The 25,183-nt window shown below is 45.3% G+C and overlaps 1 pseudogene; it reads left to right on the top strand.

Annotated features, from left to right (window-relative positions):
- The window catches only part of LOC124023219, a 126,912-nt pseudogene that overhangs the window by 33,631 nt on the left and 68,098 nt on the right, over positions 1-25,183 (top strand).

The raw sequence follows: 25,183 nt of genomic DNA, 5'->3' as shown, positions 1-25,183 counted from the left end.
GACTGAATTTTTTTTTTTTCCCATTAACAGCTGAAAACACACATTCAGAGTGGTTGACCTGCAGTTTATACCAGTTTGTCAGGTGTTGACCTCGTTGCTGATTGCCATTCTGTCTCTGTAACTCTGGCTATGCCAAGGAGAACCGTTGGATATGTTTAGTTCAGTCCCAATAATATTAGATTTTTTTATGTTTGTAAAAATAATTAAAGGGAATTTGCTCCAAAACAAATCTGTGAGGTCTATTATGAGAAGGAATGAGGACTTGTATTCAGGGTTCAAAATAGCACCTTCACTCCTTCTCCTGACCTCCGACCCTACCCTGATGCCACCAGCTCAAACCCAATAGCTGTAATCAATAGCAGGGCTATGGCTCCACCTAGCCGACCAATGGGCTCCCAAAGGTACAGGGAATAGGACAAAAAGTACCATTTTGGTAGGACAAAGGTACAGGGAATAGGACAAAGGTACAGGGAATAGGACAAAGGTACAGGGAATAGGACAAAGGTACAGGGAATAGGACAAATGTACAGGGAATAGGACAAATGTACAGGGAATAGGACAAAGGTACAGGGAATAGGACAAAGGTACAGGGAATCAAAGGTACAGGGAATAGGACAAAGGTACAGGGAATAGGACAAAGGTACAGGGATATAGGACAAAAAGGTACAGGGAATAGGACAAAGGTACAGGGAATAGGACAAAGGTACAGGGATAGGACAAAGGTACAGGGAATAGGACAAATGTACAGGGAATAGGACAAATGTACAGGGATAGCTACAGGGATAGGACAAAGGTACAGGGAATAGGACAAAGGTACAGGGAATAGGACAAATGTACAGGGAATAGGACAAAGGTACAGGGAATAGGACTACAGGGATAGGACAAAGGTACAGGGAATAGGACAAAGGTACAGGGATATATACAGGATTACAAAGGTACAGGAATAGGACAAAGGTACAGGGAATAGGACAAAGGTACAGGGAATAGGACAAAGGTACAGGGAATAGGACAAAGGTACAGGGAATAGGACAAAGGTACAGGGAATAGGACAAAGGTACAGGGAATAGGACAAAGGTACAGGGAATAGGACAAAGGTACAGGGAATAGGACAAAGGTACAGGGAATAGGACAAAGGTACAGGGAATAGGACAAAGGTACAGGGAATAGGACAAAGGTACAGGGATAGGACGAAGGTACAGGGATGGGACAAAGGATAGGACAAAGGTACAGGGAATAGGACAAAGGTACAGGGAATAGGACAAAGGTACAGGGAATAGGACAAAGGTACAGGGAATAGGACAAAGGTACAGGGAATAGGACAAAGGTACAGGGAATAGGACAAAGGTACAGGGATAGGACAAAGGTACAGGGATAGGACAAAGGTACAGGGATAGGACAAAGGTACAGGGATGGGACAAAGGATAAGGACAAAGGTACAGGGAATAGGACAAAGGTACAGGGAATAGGACAAAGGTACAGGGAATAGGACAAAGGTACAGGGAATAGGACAAAGGTATGGGAATAGGACAAAGGTACAGGGAATAGGACAAAGGTACAGGGATAGGACAAAGGTACAGGGAATAGGACAAAGGTACAGGGAATAGGACAAGGTACAGGGAATAGGACAAAGGTACAGGAATAGGACAAAGGTACAGGGAATAGGACAAAGGTACAGGGAATAGGACAAAGGTACAGGGAATAGGACAAAGGTACAGGGAATAGGACAAAGGTACAGGGAATAGGACAAAGGTACAGGGAATAGGACAAAGGTACAGGGAATAGGACAAAGGTACAGGGATAGGACAAAGGTACAGGGATGGGACAAAGGATAGGACAAAGGTACAGGGAATAGGACAAAGGTACAGGGATAGGACGAAGGTACAGGGATGGGACAAAGGATAGGACAAAGGTACAGGGATAGGACAAGGGGACCTGGGTTGTACAGCCTTGAACGAGTCTTACTGTAGTCTGGCAGGACTAGCCTGGGTTAGAGCCTCATTGACCTACGCCACGGCGTGGTTCGTCGCACAGCTACCCTTTTAACCCAGCGCCCTGTGTGATGTCTCTCTGTGTCTGTCTGTCGCACGGCACAGAAATCTTTCAATGTTTCCTCTCAGCGCAAAGGCGGCGAGGACCCGAGAGAGGGAGGGGGCCAGCAGCAGCGCCGGGGAGGCCTGACCTCAGGAGGAACCAGAGGAGGAGGGGGAGGTAAGGGAAGGAGGACGATGGGGAGGAGGAGGGGGAGGAAAGAGGGGGGTGGAGGAGGGGTGGTGGTAGGACAAAGGTAAGGGAAGGACAAAGGAGGGGGAGGTAAGGGAAGGAGGAGGAGGGAGATAAGGGAAGGAGGAGGAGGGGGGATAAAGGAAGGAGGAGGGGGATAAAGGACAAAGGTGGGGGATGGAGGAGGACAAAGGTAAGGGAAGGAGGGGGGAGGTTGAGGAAGGAGGGGGTACAAGTTGGGGGAGGTAAGGGAAGGAGGACAAAGGGAAGGGGAGGAGGGGGAGGGAAGGAGTTGGGGGAGGTAAGGGGAGGAGGGGAAGGGAAGGAGGGGGAGGGAAGGATTTGGGGGAGGTAAGGGAAGGAGGAGGGGGGGGAGGTAAGGGGAGGAGGAGGAGGAGGAAGGGGAGGGAGGACAAGGAGGAGATGGAAAAGGAGGGGTGGTGGTGGGGAAGGTTATTTCAGTATAATATAATATGTAACTATGAGGAGGTGGGGCAGGTTATTTCAGTATAATATAATATGTAACTATGAGGGTGGGGAAGGTTATTTCAGTATAATATAATATGTAACTATGAGGAGGTGGGGAAGGTTATTTCAGTATAATATAATATGTAACTATGAGGAGGTGGGGAAGGTTATTTCAGTATAATATAATATGTAACTATGAGGAGGTGGGACAAGGTACAGGGAATTATTTCAGTATAATATAATATGTAACTATGAGGAGGTGGGGAAGGTTATTTCAGTATAATATGTAACTATGAGGAGGTGGGGAAGGTTATTTCAGTATAATATGTAACTATGAGGAGGTGGGGACAGGTATATTTCAGTATAATATCAGTATGTAACTATGAGGAGGTGGGGAAGGTTATTTCAGTATAATATAATATGTAACTATGAGGAGGTGGGGCAAGGTTATTTCTTGTAAGGAATATAATATCAATATGTAACTATGAGGAGGTAATATCATATGTAACTATGAGGAGGTGGGACAAGGTTATTTCAGTATAATATGTAACTATGAGGAGGTGGGACAAAGGTTATTTCAGTATAATATAATATGTAACTATGAGGAGGTGGGGAAGGTTATTTCAGTATAATATAATATGTAACTATGAGGAGGTGGGGAAGGTTATTTCAGTATAATATAATATGTAACTATGAGGAGGTGGGGAAGGTTATTTCAGTATAATATCATATGTAACTATGAGGAGGTAACTAGGGATGGGTTATTTCAGTATAATATGTAACTAAGGAGGTGGGAAGGTTATTTCAGTATAATATAATATGTAACTATGAGGAGGTGGGGCAGGTTATTTCAGTATAATATAATATGTAGCTATGAGGAGGTGGGGAAGGTTATTTCAGTATAATATAATATGTAACTATGAGGAGGTGGGGCAGGTTATTTCAGTATAATATAATATGTAACTATGAGGAGGTGGGGCAGGTTATTTCAGTATAATATGTAACTATGAGGAGGTGGGGCAGGTTATTTCAGTATAATATGTAACTATGAGGAGGTGGGGAAGGTTATTTCAGTATAATATGTAACTATGAGGAGGTGGGGAAGGTTATTTCAGTATAATATCTGTATGTAACTATGAGGAGGTGGGGCAGGTTATTTCAGTATAATATGTAACTATGAGGAGGTGGGGTTTTCAGTATAATATAATATGTAACTATGAGGAGGTGGGGAGGTTATTTCAGTATAATATGTAACTATGAGGAGGTGGGGGAGGTTATTTCAGTATAATATGTAACTATGAGGAGGTGGGGAAGGTTATTTCAGTATAATATGTAACTATGAGGAGGTGGGGGAAGGTTATTTCAGTATAATATCATATGTAACTATGAGGAGGTGGGGAGGAGGGGTTATTTCAGTATAATATAATATGTAACTATGAGGAGGTGGGGAAGGTTATTTCAGTATAATATGTAACTATGAGGAGGTGGGGCAGGTTATTTCAGTATAATATAATATGTAACTATGAGGAGGTGGGGAAGGTTATTTCAGTATAATATAATATGTAACTATGAGGAGGTGGGGAAGGTTATTTCAGTATAATATAATATGTAACTATGAGGAGGTGGGGAAGGTTATTTCAGTATAATATGTAACTATGAGGAGGTGGGGCAGGTTATTTCAGTATAATATGTAACTATGAGGAGGTGGGGAAGGTTATTTCAGTATAATATGTAACTATGAGGAGGTGGGGAAGGTTATTTCAGTATAATATAATATGTAACTATGAGGAGGTGGGGAAGGTTATTTCAGTATAATATAATATGTAACTATGAGGAGGTGGGGAAGGTTATTTCAGTATAATATAATATGTAACTATGAGGAGGTGGGGAAGGTTATTTCAGTATAATATAATATGTAACTATGAGGAGGTGGGGCAGGTTATTTCAGTATAATATAATATGTAACTATGAGGAGGTGGGGAAGGTTATTTCAGTATAATATGTAACTATGAGGAGGTGGGGAAGGTTATTTCAGTATAATATAATATGTAACTATGAGGAGGTGGGGAAGGTTATTTCAGTATAATATAATATGTAACTATGAGGAGGTGGGGCAAGGTTATTTCAGTATAATATAATATGTAACTATGAGGAGGTGGGGCAGGTTATTTCAGTATAATATAATATGTAACTTTGGAGGTGGGGAAGGTTATTTCAGTATGTAATATAATATGTAACTATGAGGAGGTTGGGAAGGTTATTTCAGTATAATATAATATGTAACTATGAGGAGGTGGGGAAGGTTATTTCAGTATAATATGTAACTATGAGGAGGTGGGGAAGGTTATTTCAGTATAATATAATATGTAACTATGAGGAGGTGGGGAAGGTTATTTCAGTATAATATAATAATTATGAGGAGGTTTTGGAAGGTTATTTCAGTATAATATCATATGTAACTGTATGAGGAGGTGGGGCAGGTTATTTCAGTATAATATGTAACTATGAGTGGGTAGGTTGTAACATATGGTTTTGTATGGTTGTAATGTATGGTTGTAATGTATGGTTTTGTATGGTTGTAATGTGTGGTTTTGTATGGTTGTAATGTATGGTTTTGTATGGTTGTAATGTATGGTTGTAATGTATGGTGTTGTATGGTTGTAATGTGTGGTTTTGTATGGTTGTAACATATGGTTTTGTATGGTTGTAATGTATGGTTTTGTATGGTTGTAATGTATGGTTTTGTATGGTTGTAATGTATGGTTTTGTATGTTTTGTATGGTAATGTAATGTAATGTATGGTGTTGTATGGTTGTAATGTATGGTTTTGTATGGTTGTAATGTATGGTTTTATTGTAATGTATGGTTTGTATGGTTGTAATGTATGGTTTTGTAATGTATGGTTTTGTATGGTTGTAATGTATGGTTTTGTATGGTTGTAATGTATGGTTTTGTATGATTGTAATGTATGGTTTTGTATTGTTTTGTATGGTTGTAATGTATGGTTTCGTATGGTTTTGTATTGTTTTGTATGGTTGTAATGTGTGGTTTTGTATGGTTGTAATGTATGGTTTTGTATGGTTGTAATGTATGGTTTTGTATGGTTGTAATGTATGGTTTTATGGTATGGTTGTAATGTATGGTTTTGTATGGTTGTAATGTATGGTTTTGTATGGTTGTAATGTATGGTTTTGTATGGTTGTATGGTTGTAATGTATGTTTTGTATGGTTGTAATGTTTTGTATGGTTTATGTTGTAATGTATGGTTTTGTATGGTTGTAATGTATGGTTTTGTATGGTTGTTTTATTTTTGTATGGTTGTAATGTGGTTTTGTATGGTTTTGTATTGTTTTGTATGGTTGTAATGTATGGTTTTGTATGGTTGTAATGTATTGTTTTGTATGGTTGTAATGTATGGTTTTGTATGGTTGTAATGTATGGTTGTAATGTATGGTTTTGTATGGTTGTAATGTATGGTTTTGTATGGTTGTAATGTATGGTTTTGTATGGTTGTAATGTATGGTTTTGTATGGTTGTAATGTATGGTTTTGTATGGTTGTAATGTATGGTTTTGTATGGTTGTAATGTATGGTTGTAATGTATGGTTTTAATGTATGGTTGTAATGTATGGTTTTGTATGGTTGTAATGTATGTTTTGTATGGTTTTTGTATGGTTGTAATGTATGGTTTTGTATGGTTGTAATGTGTGGTTTTGTATGGTTGTAATGTATGGTTTTGTATGGTTGTAATGTATGGTTTGTATGGTTGTAATGTATGGTTTTGTATGGTTGTAATGTATGGTTTTGTATGGTTGTAATGTATGGTTTTGTATGGTTGTAATGTATGGTTTTGTATGGTTGTAATGTATGGTTTTGTATGGTTGTAATGTATGGTTGCTTATTGTCAAATACCTTTCGGTTCAGGTTTTCATAAAAGCACTTTAAAATATCTCATGTATTATTGATTATATATGCTTGCTACAAACCACTCTAAATATTCATCGTCCTTCACACGGATAGTTTTGGACAGCTGAAGCAAGCGCGCCTTTTCTCCTCCAGTAAAATGACCCCTTTCTATATTAACAGTGTGTTATTGTTACCAGGGGAGGCGGAGGCCTCGACATCCCAGGAGGAGCATCACGGGAGAGACGGCTGTACGGGGCTGCCTGAGGGACAGGACCTGTACACAGCCGCCTGTAACTCTGTGGTCCACCGCTGTGCTCTGCTGGTGCTGGGGGTCAGCCCTGTACTGGGGGAACTGGGGAAGGAGCACCAGGACGAAGGACACGGCAGCTTCCAGTCAGCCGGACTGGGACAGCAGGACGGGACGGGCTTCATGACCAGGTCAGAACAACACAACTTCTATGACTGTCTGGGCTGTGTAGGTCTGACTGTATGGTCTGACTGTCTGGTCTGTGTAGTTCTGGCTGTATGGTCTGTGTAGTTCTGACTGTCTGGTCTGTGTAGTTCTGACTGTATGGTCTGTGTAGTTCTGACTGTCTGGTCTGTGTAGTTCTGACTGTGGTCTGTGTCGTTCTGACTGTGGTCTGTGTAGTTCTGACTGTATGGTCTGTGTAGTTCTGACTGTCTGGTCTGTGTAGTTCTGACTGTCTGGTCTGTGTAGTTCTGACTGTATGGTCTGTGTAGTTCTAACTGTATGGTCTGTGTAGGTCTGACGGTGGTCTGTGTAGTTCTGACTGTCTGGTCTGTGTAGTTCTGACTGTGTGGTCTGTGTAGTTCTGACTGTGGTCTGTGTAGTTCTGACTGTGGTCTGTGTAGTTCTGACTGTGGTCTGTGTAGTTCTGACTGTATGGTCTGTGTAGTTCTGACTGTATGGTCTGTGTAGTTCTGACTGTATGGTCTGTGTAGTTCTGACTGTCTGGTCTGTGTAGTTCTGACTGTCTGGTCTGTGTAGTTCTGACTGTCTGGTCTGTGTAGTTCTGACTGTCTGGTCTGTGTAGTTCTGACTGTCTGGTCTGTGTAGGTCTGACTGTGGTCTGTGTAGTTCTGACTGTGGTCTGTGTAGTTCTGACTGTGGTCTGTGTAGTTCTGACTGTGGTCTGTGTAGTTCTGACTGTGGCCTGTGTAGTTCTGACTGTATGGTCTGTGTAGTTCTGACTGTATGGTCTGTGTAGTTCTGACTGTATGGTCTGTGTAGTTCTGACTGGTCTGTGTAGTTCTGACTGGTCTGTGTAGTTCTGACTGTATGGTCTGTGTAGTTCTGACTGTGTGGTCTGTGTAGTTCTGACTGTATGGTCTGTGTAGTTCTGACTGTATGGTCTGTGTAGTTCTGACTGTGGTCTGTGTAGATCTGACTGTCTCGTCTGTGTAGTTCTGACTGTCTCGTCTGTGTAGTTTTGACTGTCTGGTCTGTGTAGTTCTGACTGTCTGGTCTGTGTAGTTCTGACTGTCTGGTCTGTGTAGTTCTGACTGTCTGGTCTATGTAGTTCTGACTGTGGTCTGTGTAGTTCTGACTGTCTGGTCTGTGTAGTTCTGACTGTGGTCTGTGTAGTTCTGACTGTCTGGGCTGTGTAGGTCTAACTGTATGGTCTGTGTAGTTCTGACTGTATGGTCTGTGTAGTTCTGACTGTCTGGTCTGTGTAGTTCTGACTGTCTGGTCTGTGTAGTTCTGACTGTCTGGTCTGTGTAGTTCTGACTGTCTGGTCTTTGTAGTTCTGACTGTCTGGTCTTTGTAGTTCTGACTGTCTGGTCTGTGTAGTTCTGACTGTGTGGTCTGTGTAGTTCTGACTGTGGCCTGTGTAGTTCTGACTGTGTGGTCTGTGTAGTTCTGACTGTATGGTCTGTGTAGTTCTGACTGTATGGTCTGTGTAGTTCTGACTGTATGGTCTGTGTAGGTCTGACTGTGGTCTGTGTAGTTCTGACTGTATGGTCTGTGTAGTTCTGACTGTATGGTCTGTGTAGTTCTGACTGTCTGGTCTGTGTAGTTCTGACTGTGGTCTGTGTAGTTCTGACTGTGGTCTGTGTAGTTCTGACTGTGGTCTGTGTAGTTCTGACTGTGGTCTGTGTAGTTCTGACTGTGGTCTGTGTAGTTCTGACTGTCTGGTCTGTGTAGTTCTGACTGTCTGGTCTGTGTAGTTCTGACTGTCTGGTCTGTGTAGTTCTGTGTCTGGTTCTGACTGTCTGGTCTGTGTAGTTCTGACTGTGGTCTGTGTAGTTCTGACTGTCTGGGCTGTGTAGATCTAACTGTATGGTCTGACTGTATGGTCTGTGTAGTTCTGACTGTATGGTCTGTGTAGTTCTGACTGTCTGGTCTCTGTAGTTCTGACTGTCTGGTTTGTGTAGTTCTGACTGTGGTCTGTGTAGTTCTGACTGTCTGGTCTGTGTAGTTCTGACTGTCTGGTCTGTGTAGTTCTGACTGTGGTCTGTGTAGTTCTGACTGTCTGGGCTGTGTAGGTCTAACTGTATGGTCTGACTGTATGGTCTGTGTAGTTCTGACTGTATGGTCTGTGTAGTTCTGACTGTCTTGTCTGTGTAGTTCTGACTGTCTGGTCTGTGTAGTTCTGACTGTGGTCTGTGTAGTTCTGACTGTCTGGTCTGTGTAGTTCTGACTGTCTGGTCTGTGTAGTTCTGACTGTGGTCTGTGTAGTTCTGACTGTCTGGGCTGTGTAGGTCTAACTGTATGGTCTGTGTAGTTCTGACTGTATGGTCTGTGTAGTTCTGACTGTCTGGTCTGTGTAGTTCTGACTGTATGGTCTGTGTAGTTCTGACTGTATGGTCTGTGTAGTTCTGACTGTGGTCTGTGTAGTTCTGACTGTGGCCTGTGTAGTTCTGACTGTGGTCTGTGTAGTTCTGACTGTATGGTCTGTGTAGTTCTGACTGTATGGTCTGTGTAGTTCTGACTGTATGGTCTGTGTAGTTCTGACTGTCTGGTCTGTGTAGTTCTGACTGTCTGGTCTGTGTAGTTCTGACTGTCTGGTCTGTGTAGTTCTGACTGTCTGGTCTGTGTAGTTCTGACTGTCTGGTCTGTGTAGTTCTGACTGTATGGTCTGTGTAGTTCTGACTGTATGGTCTGTGTAGTTCTGACTGTATGGTCTGTGTAGTTCTGACTGTGGTCTGTGTAGTTCTGACTGTGGTCTGTGTAGTTCTGACTGTGGTCTGTGTAGTTCTGACTGTCTGGTCTGTGTAGTTCTGACTGTCTGGTCTGTGTAGTTCTGACTGTCTGGTCTGTGTAGTTCTGACTGTCTGGTCTGTGTAGTTCTGACTGTCTGGTCTGTGTAGTTCTGACTGTGGTCTGTGTAGTTCTGACTGTCTGGGCTGTGTAGGTCTAACTGTATGGTCTAACTGTATGGTCTGTGTAGTTCTGACTGTATGGTCTGTGTAGTTCTGACTGTCTGGTCTGTGTAGTTCTGACTGTATGGTCTGTGTAGTTCTGACTGTATGGTCTGTGTAGTTCTGACTGTCTGGTCTGTGTAGTTCTGACTGTGGTCTGTGTAGTTCTGACTGTGGCCTGTGTAGTTCTGACTGTGGTCTGTGTAGTTCTGACTGTATGGTCTGTGTAGTTCTGACTGTATGGTCTGTGTAGTTCTGACTGTCTGGTCTGTGTAGTTCTGACTGTCTCGTCTGTGTAGTTCTGACTGTCTGGTCTGTGTAGTTCTGACTGTATGGTCTGTGTAGTTCTGACTGTATGGTCTGTGTAGTTCTGACTGTCTGGTCTGTGTAGTTCTTACTGTCTGGTCTGTGTAGTTCTAACTGTATGGTCTGTGTAGGTCTGACGGTGGTCTGTGTAGGTCTGAGTTCTGACGGTGGTCTGTGTAGTTCTGACTGTCTGGTCTGTGTAGTTCTGACTGTGTGGTCTGTGTAGTTCTGACTGTGGTCTGTGTAGTTCTGACTGTGGTCTGTGTAGTTCTGACTGTCTGGTCTGTGTAGTTCTGACTGTCTGGTCTATGTAGTTCTGACTGTGGTCTGTGTAGTTCTGACTGTCTGGTCTGTGTAGTTCTGACTGTGGTCTGTGTAGTTCTGACTGTCTGGTCTGTGTAGTTCTGACTGTCTGGTCTGTGTAGTTCTGACTGTCTGGTCTGTGTAGTTCTGACTGTCTGGTCTGTGTAGTTCTGACTGTGGTCTGTGTAGTTCTGACTGTGGTCTGTGTAGTTCTGACTGTGGTCTGTGTAGTTCTGACTGTGGTCTGTGTAGTTCTGACTGTCTGGTAGTTCTGACTGTGTAGTTCTGACTGTAGTTCTGGTCTGTGTAGTTCTGACTGTATGGTCTGTGTAGTTCTGACTGTATGGTCTGTGTAGTTCTGACTGGTCTGTGTAGTTCTGACTGTATGGTCTGTGTAGTTCTGACTGTGTGGTCTGTGTAGTTCTGACTGTATGGTCTGTGTAGTTCTGACTGTATGGTCTGTGTAGTTCTGACTGTGGTCTGTGTAGATCTGACTGTCTTGTCTGTGTAGTTCTGACTGTCTCGTCTGTGTAGTTTTGACTGTCTGGTCTGTGTAGTTCTGACTGTCTGGTCTGTGTAGTTCTGACTGTCTGGTCTGTGTAGTTCTGACTGTCTGGTCTGTGTAGTTCTGACTGTGGTCTGTGTAGTTCTGACTGTCTGGTCTGTGTAGTTCTGACTGTGGTCTGTGTAGTTCTGACTGTCTGGTCTGTGTAGGTCTGACTGTATGGTCTGTGTAGTTCTGACTGTATGGTCTGTGTTCTGAGTTCTGTTCTGACTGTGGTCTGTGTCTGACTGTAGTTCTGACTGTCTGGTCTGTGTAGTTCTGACTGTCTGGTCTGTGTAGTTCTGACTGTCTGGTCTTTGTAGTTCTGACTGTCTGGTCTTTGTAGTTCTGACTGTCTGGTCTGTGTAGTTCTGACTGTATGGTCTGTGTAGTTCTGACTGTATGGTCTGTGTAGTTCTGACTGTATGGTCTGTGTAGGTCTGACTGTGGTCTGTGTAGTTCTGACTGTATGGTCTGTGTAGTTCTGACTGTCTGGTCTGTGTAGTTCTGACTGTCTGGTCTGTGTAGTTCTGACTGTGGTCTGTGTAGTTCTGACTGTGGTCTGTGTAGTTCTGACTGTGGTCTGTGTCGTTCTGACTGTGGTCTGTGTAGTTCTGACTGTGGTCTGTGTAGTTCTGACTGTCTGGTCTGTGTAGTTCTGACTGTCTGGTCTGTGTAGTTCTGACTGTCTGGTCTGTGTAGTTCTGACTGTGGTCTGTGTAGTTCTGACTGTCTGGGCTGTGTAGATCTAACTGTATGGTCTGACTGTATGGTCTGTGTAGTTCTGACTGTATGGTCTGTATAGTTCTGACTGTCTGGTCTCTGTAGTTCTGACTGTCTGGTCTGTGTAGTTCTGACTGTCTGGTCTGTGTAGTTCTGACTGTCTGGTCTGTGTAGTTCTGACTGTCTGGTCTGTGTAGTTCTGACTGTCTGGTCTGTGTAGTTCTGACTGTGGTCTGTGTAGTTCTGACTGTCTGGGCTGTGTAGGTCTAACTGTATGGTCTGACTGTATGGTCTGTGTAGTTCTGACTGTATGGTCTGTGTAGTTCTGACTGTCTTGTTCTGTGTAGTTCTGACTGTCTGGTCTGTGTAGTTCTGACTGTGGTCTGTGTAGTTCTGACTGTCTGGTCTGTGTAGTTCTGACTGTCTGGTCTGTGTAGTTCTGACTGTGGTCTGTGTAGTTCTGACTGTCTGGGCTGTGTAGGTCTAACTGTATGGTCTGTGTAGTTCTGACTGTATGGTCTGTGTAGTTCTGACTGTCTGGTCTGTGTAGTTCTGACTGTATGGTCTGTGTAGTTCTGACTGTATGGTCTGTGTAGTTCTGACTGTGGTCTGTGTAGTTCTGACTGTGGCCTGTGTAGTTCTGACTGTGGTCTGTGTAGTTCTGACTGTATGGTCTGTGTAGTTCTGACTGTATGGTCTGTGTAGTTCTGACTGTATGGTCTGTGTAGTTCTGACTGTCTGGTCTGTGTAGTTCTGACTGTCTGGTCTGTGTAGTTCTGACTGTCTGGTCTGTGTAGTTCTGACTGTCTGGTCTGTGTAGTTCTGACTGTCTCGTCTGTGTAGTTCTGACTGTCTGGTCTGTGTAGTTCTGACTGTATGGTCTGTGTAGTTCTGACTGTATGGTCTGTGTAGTTCTGACTGTATGGTCTGTGTAGTTCTGACTGTCTGGTCTGTGTAGTTCTGACTGTGGTCTGTGTAGTTCTGACTGTGGTCTGTGTAGTTCTGACTGTCTGGTCTGTGTAGTTCTGACTGTCTGGTCTGTGTAGTTCTGACTGTCTGGTCTGTGTAGGTCTAACTGTATGGTCTGACTGTATGGTCTGTGTAGTTCTGACTGTCTGGGCTGTGTAGGTCTAACTGTATGGTCTGACTGTATGGTCTGTGTAGTTCTGACTGTATGGTCTGTGTAGTTCTGACTGTCTTGTTCTGTGTAGTTCTGACTGTCTGGTCTGTGTAGTTCTGACTGTGGTCTGTGTAGTTCTGACTGTCTGGGCTGTGTAGGTCTAACTGTATGGTCTGACTGTATGGTCTGTGTAGTTCTGACTGTATGGTCTGTGTAGTTCTGACTGTCTGGTCTGTGTAGTTCTGACTGTATGGTCTGTGTAGTTCTGACTGTATGGTCTGTGTAGTTCTGACTGTCTGGTCTGTGTAGTTCTGACTGTGGTCTGTGTAGTTCTGACTGTGGTCTGTGTAGTTCTGACTGTGGCCTGTGTAGTTCTGACTGTGGTCTGTGTAGTTCTGACTGTATGGTCTGTGTAGTTCTGACTGGTATGGTCTGTGTAGTTCTGACTGTCTGGTCTGTGTAGTTCTGACTGTATGGTCTGTGTAGTTCTGACTGTCTGGTCTGTGTAGTTCTGACTGTCTCGTCTGTGTAGTTCTGACTGTCTGGTCTGTGTAGTTCTGACTGTATGGTCTGTGTAGTTCTGACTGTATGGTCTGTGTAGTTCTGACTGTATGGTCTGTGTAGTTCTGACTGTGGTCTGTGTAGTTCTGACTGTGGTCTGTGTAGTTCTGACTGTGGTCTGTGTAGTTCTGACTGTATGGTCTGTGTAGTTCTGACTGTATGGTCTGTAGTTCTGACTGTCTGGTCTGTGTAGTTCTGACTGTGGTCTGTGTAGTTCTGACTGTTGTCTGTGTAGTTCTGACTGTATGGTCTGTGTAGTTCTGACTGTGTGGTCTGTGTAGGTCTGACTGTCTGGTCTGTGTAGTTCTGACTGTATGGTCTGTGTAGTTCTGACTGTGGCCTGTGTAGTTCTGACTGTCTGGTCTGTGTAGTTCTGACTGTCTGGTCTGTGTAGGTCTGACTTTCTGGTCTGTGTAGTTCTGACTGTGGTCTGTGTGGTTCTGACTGTGGCCTGTGTCGTTCTGACTGTCTGGTCTGTGTAGTTCTGACTGTCTGGTCTGTGTAGTTCTGACTGTCTGGTCTGTGTAGTTCTGACTGTCTGGTCTGTGTAGTTCTGACTGTCTGGTCTGTGTAGTTCTGACTGTGTGGTCTGTGTAGTTCTGACTGTGGTCTGTGTCGGTCTGACTGTGTGGTCTCTGTCCTCTGCTATGAAGGAGTGAGAGCCTGAGTACAGAGAGCTGTTCGGTCCAGTCCAGTCCCAACTACAGGCTGATGAAGTCCAGGAGCGAATCAAATCTGTCCCTGTCTGATGAGGAGGGATGCACTCTGGTTAGTCACAACGTTGGGCCTCTTTCGGTCTGCCTTGCCTTTGTCTCTCTGTCTTCTCTCTCATCACTCTCTCTTTCTCTCTCTGTCTCTCTGTGTTCCCCCTCTCTCTCTGTGTCTCCCCCCTCTCTCTCTGTGTCTCCCCCCTCTCTCTCTGTGTCTCTCTCTGTGTCTCTCTCTCTCTCTCTCTCTCTCTCTCTCTCTCTCTCTCTCTCTCTCTCTCTCTCTCTCTCTCTCTCTCTCTCTCTCTCTCTCTCTCTCTGTGTCTCTCTCTCTCTCTCTGTCTCCTCTCTCTCTCTCTGTGTCTCCCCCTCTCTCTCTGTGTCTCCCCCTCTCTCTCTGTGTCTCCCCTCTCTCTCCTCCTCCTCTGTGTCTCCCCCTCTCTCTCTGTGTCTCCCTCCTCTCTCTCTGTGTCTCCCCCTCTCTCTGTGTCTCTGTGTCTCCCCCTCTCTCTGTGTCTCCCCTCTCTCTCTGTGTCTCCCCCCTCTCTCTGTGTCTCCCCCTCTGTGTGTCTCCCCCTCTCTCTCTGTGTCTCTCTCTCTGTGTCTCCCCCCTCTCTCTCTGTGTCTCCCCCTCTCTCTCTGTGTCTCCCCCTCTCTCTCTGTGTCTCCTCCTCTCTCTCTGTGTCTCCCCCCTCTCTCTCTGTGTCTCCTCCTCTCTCTCTGTGTCTCCCCCCTCTCTCTCAGCGTAAAGACATGTTCTGTTTTAAACAAAGTTCCCACTAAGACGTTCTCCTGCTGTTTATTGTAATGATGTTTTATTAAAATGTAACTGAAGTGCTTTTCCTCTGTTTCAGAGTGGCAGGAGAAACGTGGATCTGGACCTGGCATTTTCTCAGAAAAAGAGAGGTAAAGGACTCATGTCTGGACAATCAGTAAAGTCCATTAGATGCTCTAACCACTACTGCTATGTGACAGCCCTCTGCTTCAGTGTAAAAGAGAGGTAAAGGACTCATGTCTGGACAATCAGTAAAGTCCATTAGATGCTCCTAACCACTACTGCTATGTGACAGCCCTCTGCTTCAGTGTAAAAGAGAGGTAAAGGACTCATGTCTGGACAATCAGTAAAGTCCATTAGATGCTCCTAACCACTACTGCTATGTGACAGCCCTCTGCTTCAGTGTAAAAGAGAGGTAAAGGACTCATGTCTGGACAATCAGTAAAGTCCATTAGATGCTCCTAACCACTACTGCTATGTGACAGCCCTCTGCTTCAGTGTAAAAGAGGTAAAGGACTCATGTCTGGACAATCAGTAAAGTCCACTCAACCACTGTCTGGTGTACAATCAGTAAAGTCCATTAGATGCTCCTAACCACTACTGCTAACCACTACTGCTATGTGACAGCCCTCTGCTTCAGTGTAAAAGAGAGGTAAAGGACTCATGTCTGGACAATCAGTAAAGTCCATTAGATGCTCCTAACCACTACTGCTATGTGACAGCCCTCTGCTTCAGTGTAAAAGAGAGGTAAAGGACTCATGTCTGGACAATCAGTAAAGTCCATTAGATGCTCCTAACCACTACTGCTATGTGACAGCCCTCTGCTTCGGTGTAAAAGTGTTCTCCCTGTCTTCTGATTTCCTGAAGCGTATTTGCTCCTCTTGAGACAGTCGAGCCCCAAAAACAAGAGGAGCTCCACGCAAGTACACCATGGCATGTTTCCACCTCTTCCTGTTTCCTCTAGCCAGCTCAACTCTCCATGGCTGTAACCACTTCCTGTTTCCTCTATCCAGCTCAACTCTCCATGGCTGTAACGTCCATTCATTCCCCGTTCGAAGGGTTCAGTAATAAGGCTGGCGTTTTTAGTAGAGCTCGGTTCATCGTGTTTCTCCTGACTCGAATCGACGAGGTAGCTCGTCTGGCTCAGATGTGTCTGTGTGTTCCTCTTGACCGTACTTCTCTTGCTTGTCAGTTGGTTTTGGGAAGACGGGTTAAGAACCATTTCAGACAAAAGCCTGTTTATTTTTGGTCTTGGCCTCTTGCTCATCATCTCAGTTTGCCCTGCAGCCATCCCTCGTCGTCATCTGATCAGGGGGGGAACAACATTCACACGTTATATTTGAATGGCTGATCAAGGCTGATGGAGTATGAGAAAGCAGCTGTGGAACGAAGCCAAGCAGAGAGACGTGGATTGAATGTGAATGGACATACAGTAGTCTTATCACAGCTCGCTTCCATCTGCTAACATAAACGCCCAATAAGGTCTTACAGTGGTGCACTTTGTATGGAGTGGATGTTATCTCATCCACCTGTAGAGGAATAGGAGTTGTGTTTCTGAAAAGCTATCTGGCCTCTCTCTCTCTCTCTCTCTCTCTCTCTCTCTCTCTCTCTCTCTCTCTCTCTCTCTCTCTCTCTCTCTCTCTCTCTCTCTCTCTCTCTCTCTCTCTCTCTCTCTCTCTCTCTCTCTCTCTCTCTGTCTCTCTCTCTCTCTCTCTCTCTCTCTCTCTCTCTCTCTCTCTCTCTCTCTCTCTCTCTCTCTCTCTCTCTCTCTCTTTTCTCTGTCTGTCTCTCTCTCTCTCTCTTTCTCTGTCTGTCTGTCTCTCTCTCTCTCTCTCTCTCTCTCTCTCTGTCTCTCTCTCTCTCTCTCTCTCTCTCTCTCTCTCTCTCTCTCTCTCTTTCCGTCTCTCTCTCTCTCTCTCTCTCTCTCTGTCCCTCCCTCCCCCTCTCTCTTTCCTCTCTCCTCCCTCAGGTCTACTCCACAGTTCTCCAGACTCCCTGGCTGACTCATGGTTCAGGGTGAAACACAGTAGGGATCAGCTGTACGGTTCTCCCCTCTACCAATCCTATGAGGAGTCGGACCTGGACCTGAGCCACTCGCTGGGGGTTCACGCCCTCATAGAGAACATCGTCAGCTTCATCAGTGGAGACGTGGGAAACACTCCCGCCTTCAAAGAGCCCGAGGAGAGTATGTCTACTAGTCCACAAGGAACCATGCTGGCTATGGAGCAACAACAGAACAGAGCTGAGGTGAGAACCATCCTGGTCATAGATCAACAACAGAACAGAGCTGAGAACCATCCTGGTCATAGATCAACAATAGAACAGAGGTGAGAACCATCCTGGTCATAGATCAACAACAGAACAGAGGTGAGAACCATCCTGGTCATAGATCAACAACAGAACAGGGCTGAGAACCATCCTGGTCATAGATCAACAACAGAACAGGGCTGAGGTGAGAACCATCCTGGTCATAGATCAACAACAGAACAGGGCTGAGGTGAGAACCATCCTGGTCATAGATCAACAACAGAACAGAGGTGAGAACCATCCTGGTCATAGATCAACAACAGAACAGAGGTGAGAACCATCCTGGTCATAGATCAACAACAGAACAGGGCTGAGGTGAGAACCATCCTGGTCATAGATCAACAACAGAACAGGGCTGAGAACCATCCTAGTCATAGATCAACAACAGAACAGAGCTGAGAACCATCCTGGTCATAGATCAACAACAGAACAGAGGTGAGAACCATCCTGGTCATAGATCAACAACAGAACAGGGCTGAGAACCATCCTGGTCATAGATCAACAACAGAACAGGGCTGAGGTGAGAACCATCCTGGTCATAGATCAACAACAGAACAGGGCTGAGGTGAGAACCATCCTGGTCATAGATCAACAACAGAACAGGGCTGAGGTGAGAACCATCCTGGTCATAGATCAACAACAGAACAGGGCTGAGGTGAGAACCATCCTGGTCATAGATCAACAACAGAACAGGGCTGAGGTGAGAACCATCCTGGTCATAGATCAACAACAGAACAGGGCTGAGGTGAGAAACATCCTGGTCATAGATCAACAACAGAACAGAGCTGAGAACCATCCTGGTCATAGATCAACAACAGAACAGAACAGAGCTGAGAACCATCCTGGTCATAGATCAACAACAGAACAGAGCTGAGAACCATCCTGGTCATAGATCAACAACAGAACAGAGCTGAGAACCATCCTGGTCATAGATCAACAACAGAACAGAACAGAGCTGAGAACCATCCTGGTCATAGATCAACAACAGAACAGAACAGAGCTGAGAACCATCCTGGTCATAGATCAACAACAGAACAGGGCTGAGGTGAGGACTGTGGCCCACGAGGAGCTAGGTAAGGCCTTTTCAAGCAGTGATCCTGTAATCACTACGGTAGAGAGAGGGCTCTGTCACTGCATTTCAATAAGGGCCATAGAGACTCCTGGATCCTTCCCTCTGGCTCATGGAGCGTTCAGTAGATGAACTAGTCAAATCAAAGTTTAATTGTCACTTGCGCCAAATACAACAGGTATTACAATGAAATGCTTACTTACAAGCCCTTAACCAACAGTGCAGTTTTTAAAGATAGGTATTGGGTAAAGAGAGAAAAAATAAAGAAAAATAACAGTATTATACAGGGTGTTACGGTACAGAGTCAATGTGGAGGCTATATACAGGGTATTACGGTACAGAGTCAATGTGGAGGCTATATACAGGGTATTACGGTACACAGTCAATGTGGAGGCTATATACAGGGTGTTACGGTACACAGTCAATGTGGAGGCTATATACAGGGTATTACGGTACACAGTCAATGTGGAGGCTATATACAGGGTATTACGGTACAGAGTCAATGTGGAGGCTATATACAGGGTATTACGGTACACAGTCAATGTGGAGGCTATATACAGGGTATTACGGTACAGAGTCAATGTGGAGGCTATATACAGGGTGTTACGGTACAGAGTCAATGTGGAGGCTATATACAGGGTATTACGGTACAGAGTCAATGTGGAGGCTATATACAGGGTGTTACGGTACAGAGTCAATGTGGAGGCTATATACAGGGGGTACCAGTACAGAGTCAATGTGGAGGCTATATACAGGGTATTACGGTACACAGTCAATGTGGAGGCTATATACAGGGGGTACCAGTACAGAGTCAATGTGGAGGCTATATACAGGGAATTACGGTACACAGTCAATGTGGAGGCTATATACAGGGTATTATGGTACAGAGTCAATGTGGAGGCTATATACAGGGTGTTACGGTACAGAGTCAATGTGGAGGCTATATACAGGGTATTACGGTACAGAGTCAATGTGGAGGCTATATACAGGGTGTTACGGTACAGAGTCAATGTGGAGGCTATATACAGGGGGTACCAGTACAGAGTCAATGTGGAGGCTATATACAGGGTATTACGGTACACAGTCAATGTGGAGGCTATATACAGGGGGTACCAGTACAGAGTCAATGTGGAGGCTATATACAGGGAATTACGGTACACAGTCAATGTGGAGGCTATATACAGGGTGTTACGGTACACAGTCAATGTGCAGGCTATATACAGGGTATTATGGTACAGAGTCAATGTGGAGGCTATATACAGGGGATACCGGTACAGAGTCAATGTGGAGGCTATATACAGGGGATACCGGTACAGAGTCAATGTGGAGGCTATATACAGGGTGTTACAGTACAGAGTCAATGTGGAGGCTATATACAGGGTATTACGGTACAGAGTCAATGTGGAGGCTATATACAGGGTATTACGGTACAGCGTCAATGTGGAGGCTATATACAGGGGGTACCAGTACAGAGTCAATGTGGAGGCTATATACAGGGTGTTACGGTACAGAGTCAATGTGGAGGCTATATACAGGGTGTTACGGTACAGAGTCATCTAGGACTAATGTGTGTCAATGTTTTCTCCAGCTGCGTCTGGAGGCTCTACACCAGATCGTGGTGCTGATCTCTGGGATGGAGGAGAAGAGTAGCCAGGCTGCAGGAGGTGGTGGGAGCGGACCAGGAGGTCGACCCAGCCCCAGCGTCGCCTTCCAGTCCTCCTCCCTCCTCACCTCCGTCAGGTTACAGTTCCTGGCTGGATGTTTCGGTCTCGGGACCGTGGGCACCGGGGGACTGAAGGGAGAGAATGTCCAGCTACACCACTACCAGGTACGGGAGGGACTAGGGAGAGAGTGTTTAGGTACAACGCTACCAGGTACGGGAGGGACTAGGGAGAGAGTGTTCAGCTACACCGCTACCAGGTACGGGAGGGACTAGGGAGATAGTGTTCAGGTACGGGAGGGACTTGGGAGAGAGTGTTCAGGTACAACGCTACCAGGTACGGGAGGGACTAGGGAGAGAGTGTTCAGGTACAACGCTACCAGGTACGGGAGGGACTAGGGAGAGAGTGTTCAGGTACAACGCTACCAGGTACGGGAGGGACTAGGGAGAGAGTGTTGATGATGTTGTGTTGGTTTAGGACAGGATGTGTGTCTCATAATGATGTTGTGTTGGTTCAGGACAGGATGTGTGTCTCATAATGATTTTGTGTTGGTTCAGGACAGAATGTGTCTGCCTGTCTGTATCCTAATGATGTCGTGTTGGTTCAGGACAGGATGTGTGTCTCATAATGATGTTGTGTTGGTTCAGGACAGGATGTGTGTCTCATAATGATGTTGTGTTGGTTCAGGACAGGATGTGTGTCTCATAATGATGTTGTGTTGGTTCAGGACGGTGTTAACGCAGCCAAGCGGAGCCTGCAGATGGACATCCAGACAGCCGTGCATAAGATCTACCAGCAGCTGTCTGTCACTCTGGAGAGAGCCCTGCAGGCCAACAAACATCACATAGGTGAACATCACATCATTACAAAGCAGGGTTCTTCTATACAGGTCCTGGAGAACAACTGTGTGCGCAGGCTTTCGGTCCAGCCCTGCAGTAAACACAGCAAGTCTGCGCAGCCAGTAGTTCTTCAGGACGTAGTTGAAGACCACCGCTATAGAGTAACTCCCCTTTCCCTCGTTTGCCTCTCACCGTCGTCTCCCTCTCTCTCCCCCGTCCCGATGCGGAAAGACACATTTCAGTTGACCCCAATCAGTTGGACAACTGACTCGGTATCTCCCCCCCTCTTTTTTCTCCCCACCTTTCCCTCGTTCCAGAGGCCCAGCAGCGCCTCCTGCTGGTGACAGTGTTTGCCCTGAGCGTGCGTTACCAGTCTGTGGACGTGTCCCTGGCCATATCCAGTGGCCTCCTCAATGTGCTGTCACAGCTGTGTGGCACAGAAACCCTGCTGGGACAACCACTCCAGCTGCTACAGAAACCAGGGGTGTCTCAGCTCAGCACCGCCCTGAAGGTGGCCTCCACTCGACTACTGCAGATACTGGCCATCAGCACCGGGTAAGACAGGGCTCTCTGCACTAACAAAACTGTTCATCTATGTTACGTGTTTGTGTGTCTTCAGATGCGTCGTGTCTGGTTTATCTATAGGGCCGGTTTCCCGGGTCCAGATCAAGCCTATTCCTGGATTTAAAAAAGGACTTTCAATTTGAGATTGTCCTTCGAGTATGATTCTTAGTCCTGTAGGAGGCGCAATCATGAAACCCCTACACAGAAAGACTGTTGATGCATGTTTCTGTCTCTGTGTGACTGACTTGTCTCTGTGTGTCTGTGTCTCCGTGTCTCCGTGTCTCTGTGTCTCCGTGTCTCTGTGTCTCCGTCTCTCTGTGTCTCCGTCTCTCTGTGTCTCTGTGTCTCCTTGTCTGTGTCTCTGTGTCTCCGTGTCTCTGTGTCTCCGTGTCTCTGTGTGACTGACTTGTCTCTGTGTCTCCATGTCTCCGTGTCTCTGTGTCTCCGTGTCTCCGTGTCTCTGTGTCTCCAGGACGTACGCAGACAAGCTAGGACCCAAGGTGGTCCAGTCCCTGTTGGACTTGCTGTGTAGCCAGCTGAAGAACCTTCTGTCCCAGGCAGGAGTCAGCCTGCTCACTGCCGACCCGGGGAAGAACCAGGAGAACCAGGACAAGAAGTCTGAGGATGGAGCCGACCCAGAGAAGACAGACTTCAGAGGTGGGAGGAGGACTGTGTGTCATGCAGCATTGACAGGAAGTCTCTTTGGATCAAGTAATAGTGCTATTTGAACGATGATTTAATACATTAGGAGGAGGATTGTCTGCCAGGATGGGTGGAAGAGTGATGGAAAGGTTACTAGGGATTTGGCTGACTGGAATCGGTTGATTGGCTTGATCGTTTTTTTTTTTTTTCAAATATATTTTTCCGGGAACTTCTAAAGTCAATACAGATGGTAGTGGTGAAGTGGCATAAAGATGGCCGCAATCAGACATGACGTCATTGTTTTGAAACAGCACCCTGTTGAGCTTCACTCTGTAATATGTTGTTGTTGTTGTTGTTGTTGATGGAGTGGAAACAGCACCCTGTAGAGCCTCACTCTGTAATATGTTGTTGTTGTTGTTGTTGTTGTTGTTGGAGTGGAAACAGCACCCTGTAGACCTTCACTCTGTAATATGTTGTTGTTGTTGGAGTGGAAACAGCACCCTGTAGAGCTTCACTCTGTAATATGTTGTTGTTGTTGTTGTTGTTGGAGTGGAAACAGCACCCTGTAGAGCTTCACTCTGTAATATGTTGTTGTTGTTGTTGTTGTTGAGTGGAAACAGCACCCTGTAGAGCTTCACTCTGTAATATGTTGTTGTTGTTGTTGTTGTTGGTGTGGAAACAGCACCCTGTAGAGCTTCACTCTGTAATATGTTGTTGTTGTTGTTGGAGTGGAAACAGCACCCTGTAGAGCACTCTGTAATATGTTGTTGTTGTTGTTGTGGAGTGTGTTGAGCTGATGGTTGTTGTTGTTGGAGTGGAAACAGCACCCTGTAGAGCCTCACTCTGTAATATGTTGTTGTTGTTGTGTTGAGTGGAAACAGCACCCTGTAGAGCTTCACTCTGTAATATGTTGTTGTTGTGTTGGAGTGGAAACAGCACCCTGTAGAGCTTCACTCTGTAATATGTTGTTGTTGTTGTTGTTGTTGTTGTTGTTGTTGTTGGAGTGGAAACAGCACCCTGTAGAGCGTCACTCTGTAATATGTTGTTGTTGGAGTGGAAACAGCACCCTGTAGAGCTTCACTCTGTAATATGTTGTTGTTGTTGTTGTTGTTGATGGAGTGGAAACAGCACCCTGTAGAGCTTCACTCTGTAATATGTTGTTGTTGTGTTGGAGTGGAAACAGCACCCTGTAGAGCTTCACTCTGTTATATGTTGTTGTTGTTGTTGTTGTTGTTGTTGTTGGAGTGGAAACAGCACCCTGTAGAGCTTCACTCTGTAATATGTTGTTGTTGTGTTGTGTTGGAGTGGAAACAGCACCCTGTAGAGCCTCACTCTGTAATATGTTGTTGTTGTTGTTGGAGTGGAAACAGCACCCTGTTGAGCTTCACTCTGTAATATGTTGTTGTTGTTGTTGTTGGAGTGGAAACAGCACCCTGTAGAGCCTCACTCTGTAATATGTTGTTGTTGGAGTGGAAACAGCACCCTGTAGAGCCTCACTCTGTAATATGTTGTTGTTGTTGTTGTTGTTGGAGTGGAAACAGCACCCTGTAGAGCTTCACTCTGTAATATGTTGTTGTTGTTGTTGTTGGAGTGGAAACAGCACCCTGTAGAGCGTCACTCTGTAATATGTTGTTGTTGTTGTTGTTGGAGTGGAAACAGCACCCTGTAGAGCTTCACTCTGTAATATGTTGTTGTTGTTGTTGTTGTTGTGTTCCATAGCGTTGGTGCGTAAGCAGCACACAGCAGAGCTTCACCTGGGAGACTTCCTGGTGTTCCTGAGGCGAGTCGTCTCCTCCAAGGCCATCCAATCCAAGATGTCTTCTCCAAAGTGGACAGAGGTGCTGCTCAACATCGCTGCACAGAAATGCTGCTCAGGTACGGTCCAATCAACTGTATTTGTACAGTTCAAATGCATTATGAAAATCACCGGTCTGTACTTGTAAGTTTAGATGTTTCTTTACATCGACTTGAATATGGGTTAGATATGCACCAGCACAGCCAACCATTTAATATACATCCTGACCGACTTCAGGTCAGAGGTAGTAAGGACATTTACACAAGCCTCCATTTTCACCAGTGTCTTCCTTTCGTTATTTCTGTCAACGGTCAGGTCAAACGGATGAAGGTTTATTTGAATCGTGTCTTAGCCCGTTCATTAAACGTTTTTTTTAAAAAACTTTCAGACTCACACGAGTGCCTGGCTTTTGGGAATTTGTAAATGTCGCTTAGCACCTAATTTGCGTAATATTTGTTCCTTTTTTTTTGTTGCTTTTCAATGACACTTATTAACTTAATAATAACACGTGTTATTGTTGTTTGTTATGTAGGAGTCCCTCTGGTGGGCAACCTGAGAACTCGTCTCCTGGCCCTTCATGTTCTGGAGGCTGTGCTGCCTGCCTGCGAGGCCAGTGTAGAGAACGACCAGATGACACAGGTACTGGAGCTGTATGCAGAGTGAAGCCTCTCAAAATTGACCCACTAGTGAGGTCCTAATAGGAGGATTTGATGAGGTAGCTGGTGAAAAGGTGAGGTCCCAATAAGAGGATATGATGAGGTAGCTGGTAAAAAGGTCCTAATAGGAGGATTTGATGAGGTAGCTGGTGAAAGGTGAGGTCCTAATAAGAGGATATGATGAGGTAGCTGGTAAAAGGTGAGGTCCTAATAGGAGGATATGATGAGGTAGCTGGTAAAAGGTGTGGTCCTAATAAGAGGATATGATGAGGTAGCTGGTAAAAGGTGTGGTCCTAATAAGAGGATATGATGAGGTAGCTGGTAAAAGGTGTGGTCCTAATAAGAGGATATGATGAGGTAGCTGGTGAAAGGTGTGGTCCTAATAAGAGGATATGATGAGGTAGCTGGTAAAAGGTAAGGTCCTAATAGGAGGATATGATGAGGTAGCTGGTAAAAGGTGTGGTCCTAATAAGAGGATATGATGAGGTAGCTGGTAAAAGGTGTGGTCCTCCTCTAGGTGGTGGAGCGTCTCTTCTCCCTGCTGGCTGACTGTATGTGGGAAGCTCCCATCGCCCAGGCCAAGCACACCATCCAGATGAAGGAGAAAGAGCAGGAGCTGAAACTACAGGTAAGG

Source organism: Oncorhynchus gorbuscha, unplaced genomic scaffold, assembly GCF_021184085.1.
Source record: "Oncorhynchus gorbuscha isolate QuinsamMale2020 ecotype Even-year unplaced genomic scaffold, OgorEven_v1.0 Un_scaffold_1557, whole genome shotgun sequence".
In the NCBI taxonomy this organism is placed as follows: Eukaryota; Metazoa; Chordata; class Actinopteri; order Salmoniformes; family Salmonidae; genus Oncorhynchus; species Oncorhynchus gorbuscha.
This window is presented reverse-complemented; position numbering and strand designations above follow the sequence as displayed.